The sequence below is a fragment of the Lacerta agilis genome, chromosome 16, assembly GCF_009819535.1.
Source record: "Lacerta agilis isolate rLacAgi1 chromosome 16, rLacAgi1.pri, whole genome shotgun sequence".
NCBI classification, from domain to species: Eukaryota; Metazoa; Chordata; class Lepidosauria; order Squamata; family Lacertidae; genus Lacerta; species Lacerta agilis.
The window spans coordinates 8,705,505-8,727,883 of record NC_046327.1 but is presented as its reverse complement, the minus strand read 5'-3'; the positions used below and the strand labels follow the sequence as shown (position 1 = coordinate 8,727,883).

General features: G+C 41.1%; 1 protein-coding gene across 50 annotated transcripts in view; it reads left to right on the top strand.

The window, feature by feature from the left end:
* The window catches only part of PTPRD (protein tyrosine phosphatase receptor type D), a 794,829-nt gene that overhangs the window by 192,540 nt on the left and 579,910 nt on the right, over positions 1-22,379 (top strand). For all 50 annotated transcript variants that reach the window (XM_033173198.1, XM_033173199.1, XM_033173220.1 and 47 more), the window contains exon 3: positions 19,389-19,411. The gene's annotated coding sequence lies outside the window, so the exon portion shown is untranslated. The remainder of the gene's footprint in view (positions 1-19,388; positions 19,412-22,379) is intronic.

The following is a 22,379-nucleotide window of genomic DNA, read 5'->3' as shown; positions in this document are numbered from 1 at the left end:
ATTTAAAGCGATCACTGAATGGGAAGGGATGAACAATCCAGGAAACTATATTAAGATCAAGTAGAGCAAGATCCAGATGTTGTAAGCATATTCTAAAAAAGCATGTAGGCCAGCATGCAATTATTTATTTTACTGTTGGCTATACAAGTGGGAACCTGTATAGGGGTAGGGTGGAGGAATTGCAAATGAAGAAGGACTCAAAATCCCAACAATACTTTAGCATCCACACACATTGTCCTTTCGAATCTGAATAGATAGTAACCCTTGTGGGATGTGATCCATGAGAGGCAGTCAAGTACAATATTCATTGTAATGTTAGAAAAGACATGCAAGGGAATGTTTGGTCCAGCCAGTCGAAAACTTCCTGTTCCTCCTGGCTGGAGCATCCTTCCTTTTGCATGTGATAGAAGGTGGGCGTGACCTAACCTGTCCAGGTAACAAAAGGCCAAGTCACGCAGCACACATTCTCTTTTTGACTTCCTTCTTTGTTTAACCAGCTTTTAGCTAGGACTGTTCTGCTAGCTCTCAACTAGCAGAAGCACTAGGATTATTCCCCCATATGGGGTAGATCCAAATGTACATATTTGTAACTAAGTCTGCCTTCAGGAATCCAACTGTGAACTGATGTGAGTAAACTTCTTTTATTGAGTTTAAATAAGATTGTCGTGTCTTTATTCTTTCAAGAGGTATTAAAGGGAATTTACCAGGAACGTACAATTCAATCTGAGACAGACTGAATTGTATAATAGTGAGAGGCTCACACAAGCCTGCAACCAGCTATCTGCTGTGAATGTACAAAGGTGGGGGGAGATGTAACTCTGCAACATAAAGGAAGTTGCTACTGCAGGTTAGGAAGGATATTAATAAACAATATATCCTCTCCTGGCACACTGAACATTCCCACAGCCCTCACATTTCAGAAGATCATTTGAGGAAAGGGAACTGAGCTCAGAGAAAGAGCAGTTCACTCAAAGTCCTTTAATTTGTGCAGAGTTTTGAGGATCCTCTTTGAGGAAACTAGACTCTTAAGAAATTTGAAAGGTTTTATTTGATGTAAGCCTTAGAAGTCATATGTAAATCCTAGAATAGGCACAGGCAAACTCGGCCCTCCAGACGTTTTGGGACTACAACTCACATCATCCCTGACGACTGGTCCTGTTAGCTAGGGATGATGGGAGTTGTAGTCCCAAAACGTCTGGAGGGCCGAGTTTGCCTATACCTGACCTAGAACTACTTTGCTAAGGTGCTTGAGTACTTAACAGTATAACTCTCCGTATCCTGGTGGATGATGTTTACAAGTCCTTTGCAACAATATTTTACCACGTTTGGAAGAAATTGTAAGTTTGCCAGGATCTGGAGTTGTTCCAGCTCCCAGTTACATTTATTGTTCCTTCTTACCATAGGCTTGGCTGAAGAAAGGCTGCCAGGAAATATTCTAAAAGGCCTAATAATAATAATAATAATAATAATAATAATAATAATAATTTATTATTTGTACCCCACCCATCTGGCCGGGTCTCCCTAGCCACTCTGGGCGGCCTCCAACAAACATTAAAATACAATATAAAGTCACAGATTAAAAACATCCCAAACAGGGCTGCCTTCAGGTATTTTCTAAATGTCAGGTAGTTGTTTATCTCTCCGACGCCTGATGGGAGGGCGTTCCACAGGGCAGGCGCCACTACCGAGAAGGCCCTCTGCCTGGTACCCTGTAGCTTTGCTTCTCGCAGTGAGGGAACCGTCAGAAGGCCCTTGGCGCTGGATCTCAGTGTCCGGGCTGAACGGTGGGGGTGGAGATGCTCCTTCAGGTATACAGGATTCTATAGCCCCCCCTTGCATTGTTTCCATGAAGCGTTGCAGCAGACTAGGTGACCCTTGGGGTCCTATTCAAATCTACGGTACCATGATTCTAAGGGGTAAAGTTTGTTAGAAAGTGTCTGCAAGGTCACATCTCTAGCCCTGATCATGGCAATGCACAGCGTGGGGTGAGAAACCTAGCCACATGGACCTTGATAAGGATAGATTTCCTCCAATCCTGTAGAAGTGAATGTGTGAAGGCTTTCCTGGCTTACAAGTACAGTAGACCCATGGGCAGCAGAGGCGGGACCAGAATGTACCATGTGTCATCAGGGGTAGGGCTACAGGCACAGTCCTTCAGCTCCTTTCTTCATGCTTTGTGAGTAATAATTCATTAAGGGAATTAATATCTCTTTCCACCCTATTCTTGTGATCACAGTATTTTAAAAAACCTGCATTTGCTCAAAGTTGAATGTGATTAAGAAATTGTTCATTATAATTTATATATATATATATATATATATATAAAATTGTTTCCATATTAACCAGAAAGTTTCAGCAAACATGCCACCCCCTGTTTGCACTAATCATTTCCCTCCATCTGAACCCCCCATTCTTCTTGTATTCCGAACGGCAGAAGATCTTAAAAGTAATAATTTCTCCTTGAGTATGACTTCACTTGACTTGTATTTCACCCAATGAGATAGAAATTCTGGATAGATAAAGAAAATACTGTATATTTGAACATCTTGATGAAAAAGTCAGAGAATTTCAGTTGACACAAATCAAGATGTGACTTTAGAAAGCTGCGGGTGGGATGAAATGGTATTTTATTAAAGATGATTCTCTCTGCATTTGAAAGTCAAAGGAACACCGTTCCTTGTCAAAAGTTCCCAGAATGCTATGTGTCTGGGTAGGCCTCCTCACTTTTATTCCCTGGCTTACATCATATTGTGTCTAAGACTGGAGCAGTGAGGAAGAGGGGGGAAAATGGAATTATTGACAGCAAAGTGCAGCCTGATTTTAATTGCTTTTCCCCCTGAGATTATTTTTTTAAATCCCCCTCCACTACTCATTCTATCATTGTTTCTTATTGATCAAGAATGGAGATGCCTGAAGACATAGCTTCTTTTACAAATGGCTTGGGGTGATATTTTATTGGTATTTATTCAATTCATTAGTCTTTTTTTTGCCACAGCAACTTAAAGTGACTTATGTTTTATGCAAACACATACATACATTAAAGCAAGCATTTTTAAAAAATCTAAAAGACTATTCTGTGGTTTTTTTTTAATTTAAAAAACTAGATTAAAATGTCCCATCCATGCAAAAAGGGCAGAGTTGATTTAAAGCCAATGGCTGACGAAAAGCAAATGCTTTTGTGTGGTGCCTAACAATATGTAGTGATGGTGCCAGATGACTTCCCCTGGGGAGAGCATTCTACAAATGGGGACCTACCATTGAATAGGGTAGCTATTGTTTTTTTGTTGCCATCCTCCAAACCTTGGATGATAGCAGGGTCCCAGTTGGTTCAAATGGGGAGAGGCGTGCGACGAATCCCCGATGCTTTCAATAAATATGAAACAAATTTAAAATTTTAATAAATTTGAAAGACGAAGGAAGTCCAGGGGTGAAGCAATTCACCCTCAAATCCTTCCGTCCTTATTTTAAACAGCTCTATATTTCTGGACTTCTTAGAAATGAGAGCCTAATTCCAACTTTAGTGGCCTTTTATCATAACCCACCAAGGCTATTTGAATGAACAACCTCTTACCTACAGTAAAGGGCCTCCCTCAGCATGGATCCCCACTGTATGAGTTTGCCTTATCACCCTGGCAAATATTTGGCACTCTAGGTTTTCACCCCCATTGACCCTTCGGTGTGACTCTAGGACACAAACTATCCTCTTTTTCCTTAGGCAAGTTTTACCCTCTCTTGAGTCTTCACCTCTTTGAGTTTTGATACACTGCTAGAACAACTAAGATGATTTTTCTTGGCACAACAAGGATGATTTTTTTTTTTTTAAAAAAAAAGATTCATAAGGTTACAATCTTAGTTGCATTTATACATCAGTTCCATCGAACTTTTACTTCAAGTTACCCTAAGCCTAACCAAAACACCCACTATCCTGGCCCCACCCCTTTCTTTTTTTCCCCTTTCCACTCTACGTTCCCCACTCTCCCCCCTTCCAACTGCCAACAACGGCTGTTCCCTCCTTTTTAAACCGGAAACCGCCCCGCCCCTAAAGGACGCGCTGTCAGTTAAGTTGGAGGTGGATTAACTCTTACTAAGCCAGAGTGTAATGAATCTTCCATCTTAGGGCTAACCCGTTACAAGGCGGTCCTTGAATTGCAATCACACGCACAGAAGTCTAATTGAGTTCAATGTGAAGTACTGCTATAAGCTTACACAATTAGACACCTGTTTAAGATGTATCTGATTTTCAGCGCAATCCTATACATGTCTATTTTAGAAGTGGATGGGTATAGGATTGCTGCTTAAATCCTGCTGATATTACTTGTATTAAAAGGACTGAAATCCAAATTGATTGTGTGTGGGTTTTTTATTTTTTTTAAAAAATCAGACAGAAGGCAATAAAAGACTGCTCAACAAGATATGCAGATGTAAGAAAGTTCCTTGATATCTAGGCCACCACCACACCTCTCTATTCAGTTGTAAACTAACCCATATTTTCAGAGAGCAACTTGTTTGTTCAACCATGCATTATGCATGCTAGATCCTGTTATACAGACCTTCTGTATGCTTGACTTACTTTTAAAATTAAGACTCCAGGGAAATGGAAGCACACTACATACATAGCACAGTGCCATCTTGTGCACTCTGATTATGTGTCCTAAAAAAATATAAAAAGATGCTGGGAGTTTGCTTTTATCTGAATTTTGTCTCTAAATAAAGTAGATTAGTTTAGATGAGCTGTGAATATCGTGAGTGAAAGTTCTGACAAGTTTGTTATCTGATGGGCATTTTGTTATTATTATTTTTTGCTTCCTGTCACAGCGCTTCTGAAACAGATTTACAGGAAGTTGCTCTGTTGTTGCATCTGTTGTATGTATTGGAACCCTGTGACCTTCAAGATGTTTTTGGGTTTTTTGGACTACAACTCCCATCATCCCTGACCATTAGCCATAGTTGCTGGGGCTGATGGGAGCTATAGTCTCCTGGTCCGGTATTGACTATAATGACTGTAACAAACTCTCCAAGGTGTAGAATACTCAGTTAGATTGACCAGTGGTCTGATGCTGTATGTGACCAGATCATGTGTTCCTTTTTTGTGCTGCATTGAGGCAGCAAAAATACTTTCCCCCTATGACCGTAGATAGCAACCCCAGGCCCATTGTTTCATTCAGATAGTACAGCTCAAGTTTAGAGAGCTTTAATAACTACCCCAAAAAAGAGGAGCCAATAGCTTAGAGCCTTAAAAAGAAAAAGTCAGAATCCTGTTGTTGTTGTTCAGTCGTTCAGTCGTGTCCGACTCTTCATGACCCCATGGACCAGATCATGCCAGGCACACCTATCCTTCACTGCCTCTCACAGTTTGGCCAAACTCATGTTAGTAGCTTCGAGAACACTGTCCAACCATCTCGTCCTCTGTTGTCCCCTTCTCCTTGTGCCCTCCATCTTTCCCAACATCAGGGTCTTTTCTAGGGAGTCTTCTCTTCTCATGACGTGGCCAAAGTACTGGAGCCTCAACTTCAGGATCTGTCCTTCTAGTGAGCACTCTGGGCTGATTTCTTTAAGAATGGATAGGTTTGATCTTCTTGCAGTCCATGGGACTCTCAAGAGTCTCCTCTTGAATCCTACATTGTACATTAAGTACCGGTAAGCAGTGATACAAATGCAGTTTAGAGACAGATTGGGACTAGGGCAACACACACTGGTTCTGTGTATGCATGTGCTTACTTTTGTGAGTATAAAAACAAATTACAACATGAACTATACATAAAGAATAAAATTCAAGGTAGATACCAGCTTAGATATATATTAAAAAATAAATAAACTCCACTGAAAGGACAATAAAGAAGGCACTTTTCTGCAACACATTTGCCATCGATTTTCTCGTCTCTCTCTGATTCTCCATCTGATGTTCATTTCCCTTTTCTGTACCAGGGTCACACACCTGTCCCTAGATATGTGTGTGCTGAGTTTGCCTTTCTGGAAAGGCAAATTTCTAGACAGAAATTTATTTTGACTATCTTTATTGGGGGGATGTGTGTGGAGTATAATTGCACACTCCCACAAGATTGAAATGGCCTGTGCTTTCCCGTTTGCACGAATTTTCAACAATGACCCGGGTGGAATGGATGGGAGGGAATAATGGACCAAGGTAGGAGCAGAAGAGAGAATGAAGACAAAGGATAAGGTGCTTCTCCTTGAAGCATACAGGCAGGGTCTCCGTATCAACATGGGATCTGTGTGTGCAACGTTTTCCCCGTTCTCATAAATTGTGACAGGAAAATCTGTTCATAGCGTTGCAGATTGAACCGATGCAATTCTTGCCACTCTTACCTTGCTCCTCAGATGATTTCAGGTCAAATGCTGCTGTCCAAATTTGCATTGCATCTGCTTTAGCTTTGACACCTAGCTCTATTAAAGAAGACAAGTCCAACGATCAATACTTACATTACTGGATGGGATGAATTCCAACCATTGCATCCACTATAAGAGCAAAATGGACTTCAGGGAAATCGTTGTCAAAGTACTTTTCTTAGATGTATGTTTTCATTAGAAATGACGTATCCAGTGGTCATAACACTTTACTGTGTGTTTTTCTTTCATCTTGCTCAACATAAATTTTAGCCTAAGTATCCAGAGTTGTTAAAGATCGGCCTAGCTGGCCATAATGTTATATACAGATTTACATGGGTACAAAACTGTGTGGACTAGCTGGTCTTTATTGTTGTTGTTCTTATACTCCACATAAATTTATACAACTTGCATAATGAATGATGCAGGAATGAACCCATTCCTTCTTTCATATTATTCAGTAGACAGACTCAGAATACAAATTCAGGTCCATTAAAATAATGGAATCTCGGTTCCTGCAGCCATTTAAGTGTTTGGGGAAAGTGAAGTCTTGCTTCTTTCTTCATTTTTTCCAGTATACAAAAAAAAATTCATTATGAAAATTGTCATATCTTTCTCCTGCACATGTTAGTATCTCCACCATTTCCCAAACAGAAAATAGATTGTAAAATGGAGCAAACCATGGAGAAAACAACGCTCTTAAATTATTTTTCATGTATTTGAGGGGAGAGTATTGTGCTATTTTTTGTGTGTGTGTGTGTGTGTGTTTGTGTGTAAAGAAAACTTGAAGCTTTCCATGTATTCCATTTTGTAGTGCCTGTCAGCTTGCTGAAGCTTTTAGATAATTTCATTTTCAAAGGTGGATGGGTGTTTAGCAGCTCAGAGTCTAGCAAAAAGTTCAACCAGGACACACTTCACCAGGCATTCTGCTGCTCCTTGCTGGAGGGTTTTGCTGGAGAAACAAATGAAATGCATAGGATCTCCAGCAGCCACTTTTTAACTAAATGACTGTCCACCCTGTAAAGTATTTCAAGCAGTAGATCTCTCCCAACATTTGGGAACGAGTTTGCTTGATCCCAGAAAAGAAAAGAATGACTTCTTCCCAACAAGAGGCGGTGAGGGACTTGGCACATGGCCTTGAGTGGCCAATAGGCTTGCAGGAGCAAACTGCTTATAAAATGCATCCTCTCCCCTTAATGTTTCGTTCTTCAGCTTCTTTGTGATTGGCATCCCATGTGCCCATTGAGCCTTGTGGGCTTTCCAGTAGCCATAAAGGGCTGAGTAGGAATTTTTGGAGTACATCTTGATTGTCAACGCCCTTTTTTTGGTTGGGTAGAGACCATTTCATAGACCATTTCATAGACCACCTCTTGCTGTCAGCTCACCTGAGGGGCTGCTTGGTTTGATGTACACAGGGCCTAGAAGGTGCTACCTGCTAAATGCTGGACAGCAGGGGTGGCTAGCAATTGCCAATACACACACCCATGGCTTTCCCAGTGTGGTGTAGTGGTTAAGAGTGGTAGACTCATAATCTGGGGAACCGGGTTCGCGTCTCCACTCCTCCACATGCAGCTGCTGGGTGACCTTGGGCTAGTCACCCTTCTCTGAAGTCTCTCAGCCCCACTCACCTCACAGAGTGTTTGTTGTGGGGGAGGAAGGGAAAGGAGAATGTTAGCCACTTTGAGACTCCTTCGGGTAGTGATAAAGCGAGATATCAAATCCAAACTCTTCTTCTTCTTCTTCTCTTCTTCCTTCTTGGAGGATGGCTATTTGCCTCAAATTACACCAGCTTGGGTGACGGAATTTCTCTTGGGTAGTTTGGCCCCTTAGCTGTAGGCAGGAGATGTGCTAACTGCCTGTATAGTTTTTTACCTGCCAGAACTTGTGTTTGGGATTGACACGGGTTTTCCTTATTATAAATTATTATTTTTTACAAATACTTGTTGGTGAACCTTCATTCTCCCATAGTGTTCCAAAGGTTGTTTGAGTAAGAAATCTTGATTTGCGGCTGTCTCGTGGTGGAATGAATACTAAGGCTGCAATATAAGAGACAGAGAGTGTGTTCCCATATTTATTTGTTTTTGTTATTTATAATCCACTTTTCAAACTAGCTTTCAAAAGTAGCTACATGGTTATTAGATCCTCTGTACTATAGGAAACTGAAAAACCACCCATGAGCTAATGGAGGAATGAGTAATAGTCAAATCACAGTATTCACAGCACTGCTTCCCTCCTAATACTTAGAAAGACTTATTATGAGCATTCCATATGACAAGGAACAATAACATGAGAGCAATGAAAATTAGGAGCTCGGGTGGACAAGGAGGCAGGTAATACAATGAAAAGTGAAGAAGCATTGTTATCTCTGTAAATAATAGCATTTTTTAGGTAATTATTGCCATAATGATTCACGTTACTTTGATATTAAGGGCTCTTTAAGGGAGAGTTTAGTTTAACAAGCATAACAAATTATGAATAAATAACAATTTATGGATGTCTAAATACAAAGACTCTTTATTAGAAAATGACAAATAATCATGGTAGAAGGAGGATAAACATGCATATTTGGATATTTAGGCAAAAATAAAAAAAAGAAATTCAGTGAAATAATTTTCATAATCACCATGGGATAGAGTCACTAATTTTGCCTAAACTTTTTTTTGTTGCTGTTGCGACTTTGACATTTCCAGCAGTGAAAAACACCTAGAAAACTTTGAGGAAAGCAAATAGAATGCTTCTATAGGGCTAAACAAATGTGTATTATTGGGGTTTTTTTTAATATCACCTACCTCAGCTGCCACCAGCTTTTCTTAAAGCAAAAATAAATTTAGCCTCCAACTTGAGAATAATAAAATAATATAAGTGAAGTGAAAAGAGTGACAGTCTGAACAAGACTTCTGACATTTCACAGATGGTGCCAAATTAGGTGAAAACCTCAAGTTAAGACCACATAGAACGATTTGTGAAATAAATGACATGTAGCAGAAAAAAATATTTATTCAGCACCACCTTCTAGAATTGGCTAAGTCAGAATCAAACAACTGGAGCAAAACATAATTGAAATTCTATACCAGACAACTGGTCCAGGAGGATGCCACAACACCCGAGAAAGCGCAGCAGGGTAGCACACTCCTTCTCCTTGATTATCCATCAGGTGATGAAGCCCATTTACATGCCACTTTTATAGGGACGTGGGTTGCGCTGTGGTCTAAACCACTGGGCCTCTTGGGCTTGCCAATCAGAAGGTCAGTGGTTCAAATCCCCATGACAGAGTGAGCTCTCGTTGCTCTGTCCCAGCTCCTGCCAACCTAGCAGTTCGAAAGCATACCAGCACAAGTAGATAAATAGGTACTACTGCAGCGAGAAAGTAAACAGCATTTCCATGAACTCTGGTTTCCGTGTTCTGTTGCACCAGAAACAGTTTAACGCTGGCCCTATGACCTGGAAAGATGTCTGTGGACAAACGCTGGCTCCCTCGGCCCAAAAGCGAGATGAGCGCCACAATCCCATAGTCGCCTTTGACTGGACTTAACTGTCCAGGGCTCCTTTGCCTTTACCTTTTACATGCCACTTTCAAACCAGGCCAAAAACAGATCGAAACAAATTGAGATAAGTAGAGCTTGCTAAGAATGTTTGGGGTTGCACTTGTTTTTCATCCCTCTGAGAACCTTCAGAAGTTGTTGTTGTTGTTGTTGTTGTTGTTGTTCAGTTGTTCAGTCATGTCCAACTCTTTGTGACCCCATGGACCAGAGCACGCCAGGCACCCCTATCCTCCACTGCCTCCCGCAGTTTGGCCAAACTCATGCCAGTCACTTCGAGAACACTGTCCAACCATCTCATCCTCTGTCGTCCCCTTCTCTTTGTGCCCTCCATCTTTCCCAACATCAAGGTCTTTTCCAGGGAGTCTTCTCTTCTCATGAGGTGGCCAAAGTACTGGAGCCTCAACTTCAGGATCTGTCCTTCCAGTGAGCACTCAGGGCTGATTTCCTTCAGAATGGATAGGTTTGATCTTCTTGCAGTCCATGGGACTCTCAAGAGTCTCCTCCAGCACCATAATTCAAAAGCATAAATTCTTCGGCGATCAGTCTTCTTTATGGTCCAGCTCTCACTTCCGTACATCACCACTGGGAAAACCATAGCTTTAACTATACGGACCTTTGTCAGCAAGGTGATGTCTCTGCTTTTTAAGATGCTGTCTAGGTTTGTCATTGCTTTCCTCCCAAGAAGCAGGCGTCTTTTAATTTCATGACTGCTGTCACCATCTGCAGTGATCATGGAGCCCAAGAAGTAGGAGCAGTGATTTAACCTTCAGAAGTAGGAGCAGTGATTTAACTAAATAGAAGGCCTGTAAAACTGTTGTTGGATCCTAACTTGGCTTCCACTGGTAGGACCGCCCCACAAATGGACTTTTCTGCCCACAGGACACTTCCACAAGTGGAAAGTTGCAGGTGACCTTAACTTGATCCACCCTGCCCAATGCAGCCCCTTGTGCCTCTCGAAAATCTTTCCCGGTAGGTTAGGGGGCTGCAGTGAAAGGAGGAAAGCAGTAAAAAAACACCCATTTGACAGCAGAATCTTCCATAAGATTTCAGAGCCAGCTGTAAAAAGGATCCCTTCTGTTTGTTGACTCCTAGTTCCAATTCAAACCAATGTCCTTTCTTCATGTTTGCATACTTGATTTTTAGGAAAAGGTGCAGTATCACACTGCTGTGCAGTCTCATTTTCTTAACCATTTTAGGCCAAGAAAATTCACAGTGCATGCCTATTTCCACAAACCCTCCCCCCCTTCATCCTCACTGTTAGGAATAAAATGTGGTCAATTTCAAAGCACTTTTTAAATCTTGCATATGAAATACCTATTTATAGATAAATGCCTGGGAATAATGTTGCATGCTGTTTCCAACACACAACTTTTAGTAAAGCACTCAATATTATTTAACGTTAGGAGGTGTCCCGGAGTTAACCTTGCAAATTATGCAAATACTGGTTTTATTTTTACTGCTTCGGTTTTAAATATTAAGAACCATTTATTATTTATTTGCAGTGCAAAGCTTTCTGTTTTTTTTTTTTTTCAATAGAGGCTGCGAGTACATAAATACCACCCAGTGTGTAGTTTTAAACATGATTTATCAAAGAATATGAAATTGGCTTTTCTTCTTTTGCTCAGTAGCAGTAATTAACACAGCGTGGTTCGTTGCCTGCAAAAAAAGAGAGAAAGTGATTCAAATAAATTCAAGTTATAAAACAAATTCAAGATGAAAAACAATTCTTTCATCCGTAGAATTAATTATGTTTGAATTCCTAGTTTTTTTTTTTTTTTTTTTTTTTTAAATCAGTTTAGTAAGTCTTTTAATCACTTGTACTTACATTACAGTTTTATTGGGGCTAAAGCGTGTAAAATGCAAGGTGCCTGTGTACAAACAGTTCCAGTGGCACATAAGGAATGACATTGCAGCGTACATGGAGAAAAGGAAAAAAAGTGAATGTAGAAAGCTACATTTGTACTGTGTTTTTGACATTGGATAATGAATGATACATTGGGCAACTTTTCTCTTCCATCCTACATATGACATTAAGAGGTGCACAGGTGCAGGAGACCTGAACACACACACACACACACACACACACATACACACACACACCACTCACCAAATGTGCATACTTTAAACTTACTCAACTAACTTATTCAACTCACCCTATGAAAAACCACAATTCTCTCATTAATTAACAAACCCCATGGTAGATGCTTGGACAAAACCTCTTGCTTTTTCCTGAGACCTGGTAAGCGTATTTGGTTTTTGCACATGCAAAGCTACGAGTGAAAAAGATACTGAGAAAAGAAAGGAGAAGGTGGATACCAACCAACTGGTTTCTGTTAGGAGACTTCCTATCTTCCCTTCCCTGCTTCCACTTCCCCTGGCTCCTCCTCTACCTCATCTCCTGCTACTTAAAAAAGAAGTTTCACTGGTAAAAGGTAAAAAAAGGTAAAGGACTCCGGATGGTTAAGTCCAGTCAAAAATGACTATGGGGTTGCAGCACTCATATCACTTTCAGGCTGAGGGACCCGGCATTTGTCCACAGACAGCTTTCCGGGTCATGGGGCCAGCATGACTAAGCCACTTCTGGCGCAACGGAACACCATGACAGAAACCAGAGTGAACGGAAACGCCGTTTACTTTCTTGCCGCAGTGGTACCTATTTATCTACTTGCACTGGTATGCTTTCAAACTGCTAGGTTGGCAGGAGCTGAGACAGAGCAATGAGAGCTCACCCCATCATGGGGATTCAAACCGCTGACCTTTCTGATTGGCAAGCCCAAGAGGCTCAGTGGTTTGGACCACAGCAGCACTACCAGTTATGTCCTCAAGTAGGGCATTTTGGCATTTTGGGTGTGGTGGCCTTCAAGACAGCGTGCTGCCTCTGCTTTTATATGATAGTAAAACATTCTGGGTGGTATTTGACAAATGTTTTACTCAGAGTAGACCTAATGTGATTAATGCACCTCGCATCTTAAGGAAAAGTGCACATTTGCTAGCTGAACCCCGATATACTGGTGGATTGTTTGGTCAATAAAACCTTTAATGTTGATGCTGCAGGTGGTTTATTGCAGAATTTCCAAATATATGCGCACCGTATTTGCCTGAATATAAGCCTCACTTTCCCCCCAGTTTCTGACCTTGAAAAGTTAAAGTGTGGCTTATATTTGCAACCTTACAGTATGCAGGCAGAAGCACGGCAAAGCAGTGCCCGCCCCATGCGTAGTCCCCCGTCCAGTGGCAGAGCAACATACTGCAGCCCCCGGAGCGGAGAACAGGTGGGGATGTGGGTGGCACGCACCCTTAGGGTGTGATGTTGCACAGCGTGCGGGAGTGTGGTGCTTGTCCTGGGGTTGCGCGTCCCGGGGGCAGCTGCGATGGCACCCTTTCCCCCAAATGGTACCCGGTGCGACACACTCCCACATACCCCTTCGTACACCACTGCCCCCATCTTCCCCCGCAAGACTGGGAAGGGAGAGAACAAGAAAGGGGAATAGCCACCGGCAAAGCAGTGTGGCTCCACCCGCCCCCCCCCCAGTATGCAGCCGGGAGCAGCGAGGAAGGGAGTGGCTTAAATTTGGGTATTTTTTTCCTCCCCTCCAATTTTAAAGGTGTGGCTTATATTTGTGTGCGGCTTATATTCAGGCCAATACGGTACTACCAAACAGTTGTAAGAACCCCTGAAACTTCATAGAACTGATTATGAAAGGGAGGGCTGGAGGAAGGGAAATCTCCACTTCCCATTTCCTGTCGCCGCTCTCCCGCTGCTCCTGTGCCCTGCCAATGAATAAGAGAAGGGAAGATGGAGTGTTTGAGGAAGCTGGGTTGAAAGGGATGGCTTGGAAGGTCGGAGGATTGTGGACGCAGGACATTTTCCAGATTTTCTTCTGTTTCCTGGGAAACTTGAGGAAAGGGGATTCCCAGGGCATATGCCCAGCTTCAGGCAAAGATCTTTCACTTGACTCTTTTAATCGATCCTTTAAGATGACTGGGATTGAGTCTGGGACCGTCTGCCGCTGAGCTATGATAAATCACTGCATGCTCATTTCAGCTTAAAATGCTAGATTCCCCCATTCCAAATGAATTTCTAATTTCCAGAATTGCTCCATCTGGAAATGCTGTTTATTTCCTCTCGCTGAGTAGCGGGACAGAACTGGTGTCTAGGAGCAAACACTTACATTCTGAGGAGCTCTGCTATGCTTGTAATTAGATGCTTATCCACAGTACCAATCTTCATTAGAAGCCCTGGATAATCTTTTATGTATGACCCTTTGAGGTGTCACCTCCGATACTCTCCAACAAGCAGCATCTCTTGTTATTTTATGAATTCCATGCACAACAGTTCGGTATGGCAATCCATACATATTTTTATGCAAACATGGTTATGATTTCTGAGTACACTTTTTTTAGGTAGATATATTTTTGTTTACGTCCACGTAGAAGAAACACAAGTACTCTGAAGCAGATATTTCAGCATCCTACAGAGAGACCCTTGAGAATATCTCTCCATAAATGGAGTGCTTGAATGTGAATGAAATTTAGGGGCTGATTACAGCAATGTCTGCATCTAGTTCAAAAATATAAATTGAGCTAGATACAAAACAAGGACATTTTCAGACAAGGTTTTTTTTTAAAAAAAAAAAAACCAAACAAACAAAAACAAAAACAAACGAGCAATTTGTGTCTCTGTACAGCCAGTGTTTTGGGTGTGTGTTCACATCTACCTATCTTGTAAAGATAGTCCCATGGACTGCAAAAAGATCAAACATATCCATCCTTAAATAAATCAGCCCTGAGTGCTCACTGGAAGGGCAGATCCTGAAGTTGAGGCTCCAGTACTTTGGCCACCTCATGAGCAGAGAAGACTCCCTAGAAAGGACCCTGATGTTGGGAAAGATGGAGGGCACAAGGAGAAGGGGACGACAAAGGATGAGATGGTTGGACAGTGTTCTCAAAGCAACTGGCATGAATTTGGCCAAACTGCGGGAGGCAGTGGAGGATAGGGGTGCCTAGCGTGCTCTGGTCCATGGGGTCACCAAGAGTCGGACACGACTGAACGACTGAACAACAACAATCTTGTAAAGTGGTACAGAAGCAGGATTTGACCATGTAATTGTATCCCGAGAAATACATAACAAATAGCATTCCAATATCTTGGTCTTCCAGTGAGATAATATTGTACAGTATTAGTATTTTTCAACCCCCTCTCTCAAATGGAAACTTTGGAAGTAGCTGACGGTTCTTGAAATCTAAGCATGAGATTGATTTAAATATATAAGGCAGTTTTTCACACAACACACAGTACACTGTTGTGTTTTTGTTGTTTTCCTGTGAACAGCAATGCAAATGAAAAGTCAGTGTTTTGAAGTTTGTATAATTGTAAATGGGGGGGGGGGAATAGGTTCTTGGTTCAAGCTGGTATACGTTCGCACTTGAAATGCATACTGTTGTCCTAGATAAATATACACACCATTCATTAGAATATGTCACTTTTTCTTAGAAACAAGATGGCTGATGCCCAATCCTTCTGCTGTGGTAGCTGTTCTCTCTGTCTTTTCCTTTTCCTGCCTTTTAGAAGTCATTTATGTGAAAAGACTAGAGCTCGGCAATTGATGAATTCATAGTTAAAGCAAATGGCTAATGTTCCACTATAAATCTTAAAACATGTCTACCTCACCTTAACTGCTCATGCTAATCACTATAAAGATATTTTTATACCATATTTTAACACCTTTCAGAGCATCCCTTATTCCTCAATCTGTCAGGTGCTTTATGATTCCCACTTGCACAATAAAAGACAATGTAAAACTTTATTTCAACTGATGTCAGTATCCTTCTGATTCACCTCTCCAGGTTCTAGGGGGAAATTAGGCAACAGAGAAAGCTATTTCTGATTTAAAATGTCACAGGGACTATATTTTTAAGCCACCACACCATTTCTTCAACACAAACCCAGCGGCATGAATTCCAAAGTGTATTATCATAGAATCATGGTATCTTAGAGTTGGAAGGGAATCCAAGGCTCATCTAGTCCAACCCCCTGCAATTCAGGAATCTCAGCCAAAACATCCATGACAGAGGGCCATCCAACCTCTGTTTAAAAACCTGCAAGGAAGGAGAGTCCACAACCTGCTGGGGGAGATGGTTCCACTGTCAAACATCTTTGTCATAAAGTTTTTTCCATATGTTTAGTCGGAATCTCCTTTCTTGTAACTTGAAGCCCTTGGTTCGAGTCCTACCCTCCACCCTCCACCCAATAGCATTTCTCTGTCTTCTTCATGCAGAGGACCTACCACTTGCTTGTTCTTCCTCATGCTTCGAACACAGCCGGAGAAACCTTTTAGAAATTATTTCTATCCTCTCTTGCAGGACCTGAGCTCATTCTAAGCTTTAGCCCGCCTGACATTCACTCTTCAACTGTTGGCTACTTGTGTATACTCTTTCTTTGGGATTTCTCCTTTCTTCCGTTTCTTATGCATGCCCTTCTTAAATCTCAGTTCATCTGTATGCTCCTTATGAAGCCACAGCAGTTTCCTTAGATGCTTCCCACTTTTCTTTCCTTTTTTTAAAAAAAGAAAATTTATTAAATTTTAACAATAAAACACACACAAAGTACAAAATACAACAAAAAACTACAAAACTACAAAAAATACAAAAATCTTAACAAACAAACACTTATCTACCTATCCTTATCTTATTCCTAACATTATTTGGGGACCTCCTCGCATCCTCTCTCCTGCGTTCATTTCTAATCTTCTTTAGTAACTTTATAACATTATAAAACTTTTCTTTCCTGTTGGCTCTCCCATGTTGGTCTCTACAGCAACTGCAGGCACTGTAACTGTCCAACGATTTGACTTCGCTCCCAAGGCACACTCTTCTATTGTCGCCTGAAACAGATGGATGCCTCCCATATGCTACACCTGCACCTAGAAGGAGGGATTGCAGGGCATTCCTACCCTATGGTAGCCTGGCTTCCCCCATGAGGGCAGCAATGGGTTCAAAGGCAACAACAATGCCATCCTCTGTGTCTATTTGTTGTGTCCCATCTGTATTGGAGTTCTGCCACTCCTTCTTGGTGCTAACTGACTCCAAGGACCTCCCCCTAGGCTACTTCATTCAAAACTGAAACCCTAAACCTGGCCTTTGCACCTGCCCATTAGAGCCCTGGATAGCTCAGTTGGTCACAGTGTGGTGCTGACAACCCCAAGGTTGCAGGTTCGATTCCTGTATGGGACAGCTACATATTCCTGCATTGCAGGGGGGTGGACGAGATGATCCTCTGGGTCCCTTCCAACTCTACAATTATATGATTCTATGCATAAACCCCACTCCCCTTGGCCTGGCAGTCTTGATCTCTGATGGTTCCCTTGATGGGCCATCAGTGGCCTTTGTCCCGTACTAATGGCCCATCCTGCTAGCTTTGCTGAACTAGCTTGGCTCCTTAGCATAACTGGATCCATGGAGTTTCCATGTTTGGCAAAGTTTAATCAAACCTTGATTAATTATAACTTTTACTAAATCATAACATATTTAGGAGCCTCTTGCCCACCCCCATAACATCATAAATATATTTTATCTTCTGTCTTCAAATGAAATAAATGTGCAGAAAAGAACTTTTTTTCCTGCCTATGTTTATTGGTCTTTCAACCCAACCCCCCCAAAAGAAGAAAAATTGTATTGTTTTCCTCAAGTTACGGAAAATCATTCTGACATGATTTCACCTCAAGTTTAATTGAGTCAGTGAGTGGATATAATGAAGCATTTTGTTAGTGGTCTCCAGTGGAGGTGTTAATAGGAAGGAAAGTAATTTTCACCTTATTTATATGTTGTATAAATATAAAGCGATCTTTCTGCCGAAAGCTCAATTTTCTTCATACTATTTCAGTAAAGGTTGCAGGCCTTATTCAAGAAATATGATATTTTATTGCAAATAACAGTACAAAGTTGTATTTCTAGAAGCAATAAACAAAACTACTGATTCATGGTAGAATAATAATGCAAACAAAATGTGATCCAGATGCCACATTAGTTACACATTTGAGAACCTTAAATAGCCATTTTCTAATGGCAAAGGCTTCTTAGCCAACTCACTTTGCTGCAGCTTCTCAATTAAAATATGGCAAATTAGTGTTTGAGAACAATTATGTTTTGTTTCATAGAACTCTGAATAATAAAAATGGACTACAGTCGTAACTTGGTTGTTGAACGCCCTGGAACTCGGATGTTTTGGCTCCCAAACACCGCAAACCCGGAAGTGAGTGTTCCGGTTTGCAAACGTTCTTTGGAACCTGAACACCCGACACGGGTTCCGTGACTTCTGATTGGCTGCAGGAGCTTCCTGCAGCCAATCGGAAGCCACGCCTTGGTTTCCGAACGTTTTCGAAAGTCGAACGGACTGTATATCCATTTAATGGCAAGCAGTGTGATTCTAACCATGCACATTCAGAAATAAGTCCTATTGAATTCAATGGACTTACTCCAAAGTAAGTGAGGTTATTATTGCAGACTTATGCCTTTATGAGATATAAAGTGTGGTATCCAATAAAGCACTTCTGCTAGTGCAAGGATTTCCATGGATTAAACATCCTCCTCTCCTCTCCTCTCCTCGCCCCTGAATCTACTCTGGAAGGTTGCAGGAACACCCAAAACAGATTTAGAGGGTATTGGGGACAGGTAAGGGAAGTTCCACTGCACAGCTAAATGTCCTTGCTGTAGCTGGACTACTTTGTTGAATACCACTCAAATTAATTAAAAATAAATAAATCATGGTGGTGCTGTTATTACCTATTATCTGTTTAATAAAGTTCGTTTTCTGTGACTTCAGAGAAGGACTGGAATTAAGTGCCTTCTGTAGGCCAGCATACTAAACCCAGATCTAATTGTTTCCAGCCCATGGTTTTTAGGTGCAAGTGCTTGAGCCGAAGACGATATTGCTCCGTTTCTGCTACCAGGCCAGCAAGACCTATTGAATTTATATCCCACCTTTTTTCTCCAAATAGCTCAAGGTGGTGTACAGGTTCTCTGTCTCCTCCATTAATCTTCACAACAACCCAGGGAGCTTCGTGTCCAAGTAGGGATTTTAATTCTGGTTTTACACGTCCTAATCTGACTCTCTAACCACTGCGCCACACTGAGATTGCCTTCCTTGACCAAGCAAAGGGTAGAAGGCTGCAGGCTTCCTATCTTCTACTATGACACAGAATGATTCTTATATCCATGCGTAGCCACCTGTATACACCAAGGGGCAGAAGGTGGACTCTTTATGACCTATGGCAAACTCTCTGGGCATGGTGCACATGGTAGGCATGGATGATGCCCAAGTATGTTCACTCCACTAATACAAAAAACAACAACAACCATTGTTGGATTAAAGTTGGATAGCTGACAAAGGATCTTTGCCTGATTTTTTTTTTAATGTGCAATATCAAATCAGGGTGTTAGCCTTTTATAAAATAACCAGTGAATACAATACAATAAAATTACAATTCTCTTTCTGTTTCTCAACAGGAGCTGCGGTTCACAAGGTTGAGGTAAGATTCTAATCTTAATAAAAATAAATGAAGTGTTTGATTAGAATGGAACACTAAAGCATACAAGCCTTGTCTCAGGCTTGGTGGTTGAGCTGCGTGATGAAATTAAATATGACTGTTTGGAAAATTATAGATGATCTCTTGTTCCCTTCTGTTTGTTTTGCTAAGTTGATACGCCATTACTTAAGCATTGTCTTGGACTGCATAAACTCAGTGCTTATTTGTAGACCAGAGTGGAAGCGAGTGTGAATTTACACTCCCCACCTCTGACCTTGAACTTTCACAACTGGATTTGGGCATGTGGAAGGGAATGATTTTCAGTCATATGACTGCCTCACCCATGGCAGCCATGTTTTTAAAAATGAAAAGCTGGGGGTTCAAGCAGGGGCATAGCAAGGTAAATTGGTACCCGGGGTCAAAAAATATTTTTGTCACACACCCACCCACCCCCCAGAGGCGTGGGAAAGTCAGGTGGTACCCGGTGCAGAAAATTTCTTGTCAACCCCCTCCCATTGATTCCCCCCCACAAGAATGGTTTTACGTTATTTCATATTTTCTTACAAAGGAATAATAACAAGTAATAATAATAATAAACTTTTATTTATATCCCACCCTCCCCTGCTGAAGTCGGGCTCAGGGTGGCTAACATCAGATACATAACATTGGTATAAAATCAAACAATAATTAAATTACCTCCTAAAAACATCTCAAAACATCTCAAAATCAAATTAAAGTCTAATTAGATGGCTTTCCACAGGGTTAGGGTTGGGAACAGTAAGTGTTCTCTGAACTGAAATTTCAGCCTCCACGGCATAGGAAAACAGCCAAGTGAACAGCTATTTTGGTGGAGGAGGGTCAAGATATTAACCGATATGCATGAAATTTCATATATAGCTATATAATCCCTAGTATAGTAAGATAAGCACTTCGGAGCAGGCATTTTAAAAAAATCCTTGATAATTTGTCACCCCCTCCATTATGGAACATGGGGCGGCCCGCCCCCCGCCCCCCCTTGCTACGCCCCTGCGTTCAAGTGAATGTGGAAACTAAGCTACACCAATATCTATGCATGCCTGTTGATGGAGCATGAAATCCTTATTGACTGTGGCTTCATATAATGAGATGGCCATAGGAATGGGCCATCATTTGAGAGTGGATCATCCACATATTCAAAGAGGACAGATCCATTTTGGACTGCAACAGCAAAACATTTCTTTTTGTAATTCCTTTACATTTCAGCCACGGAAAAGAAAAGTAGCATGTCAACGATGAAGTCTGTGCTTATTCTTTTATGTGCAGCGAGCATTTTATGTGTGCGGAAACTGTCAAACATGTGGGTGCCCAATCTGTAATATGGTATGGCAGTCGGGGAACTCTGGATAAACCCAGAACTAAGCACAGTTCTGAAATTTAAAGCAAAGGTAGTAGAGTAGATAGCAAGAGAGAACTTATTTGCAACCTAATAAGACAATTAGGTATAAATTTCCTTTTGAGGTTTTGAATATAAAATTCCAAAATTATAAGAAGAGACTCTGGAGGGAACCCCCCCCAATCAAATTCAGACCCCCCCCAAAAAAATCTTGACTTTCACCACAAAATTCTTCAGGGAGTCCCTGCCTATGAAATAAGCAAATTTGCATGGCAATTCTGTAGATGACAACTCAGAAGTAAGCCCTATTGATGTCATCGGAGCTTACTTCCAGGTAAGAGAGTAGGCTACAGGATTCCAGCCTTAATCATTGGTAAGTACATTTCTAACACCTCATAATGTGTACTGGGTGTGTAGGTTCATAATCTTTTCATCGTGGACATATGATATACTACATAATCTAATAGGTTTTATTGCTGAGGATGAACCTGGTTACTGGGGGGGGGGGACATTTACCTGAAGAGTGTGAGATTTGCTAAAATCTAATGTATCTGTGTCACAAAGATGACTTATTTCTTTCTATAATGCCTATATTGGATAAACATTTTCCCTCCATTTTCAGAGATTTCAATCTCAATTTTCAGAGAAGCACAGGGCACTGTGAAGTTTATACATCCCAATCTTTTCATAGCCTAGGGATATTCCTATCTATTAGATCAGTTTATTTTCCCCCCTGAAACTCAATAAATTCTTCCACTCCGATCGTGATGCGACTGTTTCCCTCTATATGAAATAAATGAGCCACGAAAATAGTCTGTATCCTATACAGTGGGTCACACTTTTAACCCAAATCATACATCTGCATTTTTGGCAACAGAGCAGCTTACTAAGTCATAATGCTTGCGACACTCTTGTGTGGTGAGTTTTGTATATTAGAGAAATATTCTATTTGTATGCTGTATGCAGCTGTGTAGAACAGATAATAATATAATATAATATAATATAATATAATATAATATAATATAATATAATATAATATAATAATAATAATACTGGCTCTCTGGGCCGCTTCCAACAGGATGTTAAAAACAGAATAAAACTTCAAACATTAAAAACTTCCCTACACAGGGCTGCCTTCAGGTGTCTTCTAAAATCAGGTGGTTGTTTATTTCCTTGACATCTGGCGGGAGAGCATCCCACAGGGTGGGTGCCACTACAGAGAAGGCCCTCTGCCTTGTTCCCTGTAACAGAGGATTAACTGGATTGGTCCCCTTTATTTATAATGGGGAAATAATCCTTACTGACAAAACCATCTCTATGTGAATTGGTTTTTTTTTAGCACATGAATTCCTTATCCCTAACCTTTTGAATACAATGAAAATCATTTTACTATGTTTAGTAAAGAAAAAAGAAAAAAAGAAAATAGCACAACAGGTTCATCTCCACCACCTCCTTCCCCCCACCCATAATATACCTTTAATGTTATCATCCTCGCAAATCCATCTGCAGACTGTGTGGTCAGGTGTATAACTGGAAAAGGTCAAGGCAAAATATCAGCATACTTAACAAATGTATTTGCGTGCAGTGTTCGTAGGAATC